Consider the following 4,407-nt stretch of genomic DNA (forward strand, 5'->3'; position numbering starts at 1 on the left):
TATGTAATCACGATAGATAATTTGTGCATTAAATCGTTATGTTGTCAAATTTTATAGACATATAGGGTCTCAATATAATTGGTGTGTATTCAGCTTCTATCTCTTTTTTGGATGTCTGGTAGTATGGTATTCGTACAACGAAAGTTGGCATTTATCAGTTTCGTGTTATCTGATTAGTTTCATCACCATTACATGCTAAGGTTAAGAATGAAAAGGCTATTGAATGAAGTATATAATAAAGTTAGAATTCCATGTTTGTGTCATATAGTATTCAACTCTCTTTATTCTCTTAGTTAATATTCTGTAGTTTAATCTCTTAGTTAATCTTAGTTATAAACAACCTCAATTTATTATTCATCTTAGCATTGGATAATAACCATACCATTGTTGCATAAGTACATTGATTGAAATTAACCTAAACCGGTCCTTGTGGGAATGAACTAGAATTAATTCTATATTACTTGCGATCACGTATACTTGCGTGAATATTAGCGCATGTTCTAGCCCTAACAAGTTTTTGGCGCGGCTGCCGGGGACTTCGGTGTTAATTTTTAGTTTATGTGTTTGTCATCATTGGTCGTTAAAGTGCAGTGACTCAGACATTGTTACTTACTTATTTCCTTGTCGTGTTTCAGGTACTCTAGCGAGCGTGTATGCATACACGTTCTCGGTCTCGTAAGAGAACACTGGATCAAGATGAGGAATAAGTTGTAGTCGAGGAGAAAGTTGAAGAAGAGATCTTAGTTGAGAGGGAAGAAGAAGAACTTATTGCAATGGGAGAACTAGAAGCGAATCTAAAGGCTTTAATGGATTACTCTCAACCGAAGATTAATGATATTCAGTCTAGCATTGTTCGACCAACCATCTCGGCTAATACCTTTGAGATCAAGTCGAGCATGATTCAGATGATACAGAACTCAGTTCAATTTGGGGGTTCTCCGACAGAAGACCCTAACATGCATATTAGAGATTTTATCGAGATCTGTGACACTTTCAAGTTCAATGGAGTTTCTGAAGATGTTATTAAGTTGGGCTTTTCCCATTCTCTCTGCGGGATAATGAGAAGTGCTGGTTATATTCTCTACCACCATGGTCTATCACAAAATGGGAGGATCTTGCTCAAAAATTCTTAACTAAATTCTTTCTTATGGCGAAGACTGTTGCGATCAGAAACGCACTTACTCAATTTGCTCAGCAATCTAGAGAATCTTTATGTGAGGCTTAGGATCGTTATAAGGAGATGCTTAGAAAGTGTCCTCACAATGGGATGCTTGACTGGATGATCATTAACTGTTTCTATAATGGTTTGGGTGCTACTTCTAGACCCATGCTTGATGCAACATCAGGAGGAGCCTTGTGGGCTAAAAGCTATGATGAAGCTTATGAATTGATTGAATTGATTAATGCTAATGAATACCAGAATCCTACTATGAGACTATCTCAGGGCAAGGTAGCAGGAATTATGGAGTTAGATACAGTTACTGTTATAGCTGCTCAGCTTAAGGCTTTGACGATGAAGGTAGATTCTTTGGCTAATTATGAAGTTAAACAGATCACTAGTGTCTGTGAGCTTTGTGCTGGTACCAATGAGACGGAGCAGTGTTCTATTTCTAGTGAATCAGCTCAGTTCGTGAGCAACTTTCAGAGGTCGCAGCAGCCTGTGCCAGCCACCTATCATCCTAACAACCGCAATCATCCTAAATTTAGCTGGAGCAACACTCAGAATGCGGTTTAGCAGCCTTATCAGCAGTATCCAGCAAAGCACTACAACCCCCTGGTTTTCAGCAACCACAATATGCATCAAGGCAACAACTCCAGCTATAACAGTCTAATTAAAAATATGAATTGGAGGAGTTGAGGCTCATGTACAAGAGCCAAGCAGTTTTTATCAAGACCCTGGAAAATCAAATTGGACAGATTGCCAATGCCTTGCTAAATCGTCAACCTGGTACACTCCCTAGTGACACTGAAGTACCAGGAAAGAGAGAAGCTAAGGAGCAGGTAAAGGCAATTACATTGAGGTCTGGGAAGGTTGCAAATCCTGAACACTCTCAAGTTTTGGATGAAGAAGTTGTGGCTGAAGAAGAAGTGCAGAAGGAAGCTGAAGTGGAACCAAGGAAGACTACTATTGAAAATACTCCTCCTAAGGGTAATATAGGTTAGAAACAGATCTATCATCCACCTCCCTTTCCTAAGAGGCTGCAGAAGAAAAATCTGGATAAGCAGTTTGAGAAGTTTCTGTAGGTGTTCAAGAAACTTCATATCAACATACCTTTCGCTGAAGCTCTTGAACATATGCCTAGTTATGCAAGGTTTATGAAAGGTATACTTTCTCGGAAAGTGAAGCTTGATGACTTAGAGACCGTTGCTCTCACGGAGGAATGCAGTGTTGTGCTGCAACAGAAGTTGCCTCCGAAGCTTAAAGATCCTGAAAGCTTCACTATTCCTTGCACCATTGGAAAAGTATCATTTGACAAATGCTTATGTGACTTGGGAGCTAGCATCAATCTGATGTCTTTGTCAATCTTCAAGAAGTTGGACTTACTTGATCCAAAGTCGACTTATATGACCATGCAGTTGGCCAATCATTTTATTACATATCCACGGGGCATTGTTGAGGATTTCTTGGTCAAGGTGGATAAACTCATCTTTCCTGCTGATTTTGTAACTCTTAATTTCGAGGAAGATAAGAAGATTCCCATAATCTTGTGAAGACCTTTATTGGCTACTGGCCGAACCTTGATAGATGTGCAGGAGGGTGAGCTTACCATGCGAGTGCTGGATCAGGTTGTAACTTTTAATATGTTCAATGCCATGAAATTCCCTACGGAAAATGAGGAGTGCTTAAAGATGGAGTTGGTCGATTCTGTGGTTACTTCAGAACTTGATCAATTGCTAAGGTCTAATGCCTTAGAAAAAGCCTTGTTGGGGAGTTCAGATAGTGAAGATGATGAAGGTGATGAGCAGTTGCAATATCTGAATGTTTCTCCCTGGAAGCGGAAGATAAATATTGCCTTTTGAATCTCTTGGAATGGAGGAGCTAAACAAATCTCCAAAGCGCCTCAAGCCATCTGTTAAGGAAGCTCCTACACTTGAGCTTAAACCATTGCCTGAACACTTAAGGTATGATTTTTTAGGTGATGCATCTACTTTGCCTGTGATTATTGCATCTGACCTTTCAGGTAGTGATGAGGAAAAACTCTTAAGGATTCTAAGAGAGTTCAAATCGGTAATTGGATGGACTATAGCAGATATTAAGGGAATAAGCCCTTCTTATTGCATGCATAAAATTCTACTAGAGGAAGGTAGCAAGCCCATTGTTGAGCAACAAAGAAGACTCAATCCAATCATGAAAGAAGTTGTGAAGAAGGAAATTCTTAAGTGGCTGGATGCAGGGATCATTTATCCCATTTCCGACAGTTCTTGGGTGAGTCCAGTTCAATGTCTGCCGAAGAAAGGAGGTATCACGGTTGTAGCTAATGAGAAGAATGAGCTCATTCCTACTCGAACAGTCACGAGGTAGAGAGTTTGTAACGTCTGGGAAATTACGTCCGTATTATATCATATTTATAATAAATTATGTGTATTAATATGTCATTTATGTGAAATTAATTGTCAAACCCTAATTGCTATGTGTTACTTGCATTCTGTGTCGTCCTGGTATTTTTAAGATATTTTATTTTTCATTTTTAGCTTTCATTTCAAAAGTTTTATGACCCGAATCATGATTTTAAAGCAGGTATTGCAAATAAAATAATGGGTCTTATTTTTCATCAAACGACTTTTACCATCGCATTATTCTGAACAATCTATACATTTTATAAATTTTCTCGTTTTGCGAAAAATGACTTTTCCGGGCCCCATTGGGTGTTAAAAACCCCACAAAAATCACATTTTTATTTTTATAAAATTATAGGACTTTCATTTATACCATTTCTTTATATTTTTGCATTATTCACAATTTTTGGGAAATTTTGGCATATATATTGCATATATAAAATATTTAAAAATTAAATTTTAATACTCAAAAATTATAAAATTAGGGGCTTATTAATTTTAAAAGGTGTATAATTAGGGCCTTAATTTTAATTAGGAGTATTAATTTCACTACTATAAATAGCCTAATTTTTATTTAATTATTATTAATTATTAATCAAAAATCAGAAAATAATTAAAATTCTCTGCAAACCGGGTTGGGTAGAACAGTTTCGGGTTGATGAATCAATCAATGATTTCTCACTGATTACAGCATCAAATCGTGTGATTCGAGTACTCAAATAAAAGGTTTTCATCTGTTCTTTCTGTTTTTTATATCAATTTCATGTTTTAATGCATCGTTTTTTATTTTCGATTTCTAGAGTTTATGTTCGAATTAAGACTTTTTGATTCTAGGGTTATTATGATGTT

The 4,407-nt window shown here is 36.9% G+C and overlaps 1 non-coding gene across 1 annotated transcript; it reads right to left on the reverse strand.

The window, feature by feature from the left end:
- Positions 1–1,162: 1,162 nt before the first annotated feature.
- Positions 1,163–1,269, reverse strand: LOC141722126 (small nucleolar RNA R71). Its single transcript, XR_012575155.1, has one exon. It is a non-coding gene; the product is annotated as a small nucleolar RNA R71 (small nucleolar RNA).
- Between the last annotated feature and the right edge of the window lie 3,138 nt (positions 1,270–4,407).

The sequence above is a fragment of the Apium graveolens genome, chromosome 4 (assembly GCF_009905375.1).
Source record: "Apium graveolens cultivar Ventura chromosome 4, ASM990537v1, whole genome shotgun sequence".
In the NCBI taxonomy this organism is placed as follows: Eukaryota; Viridiplantae; Streptophyta; class Magnoliopsida; order Apiales; family Apiaceae; genus Apium; species Apium graveolens.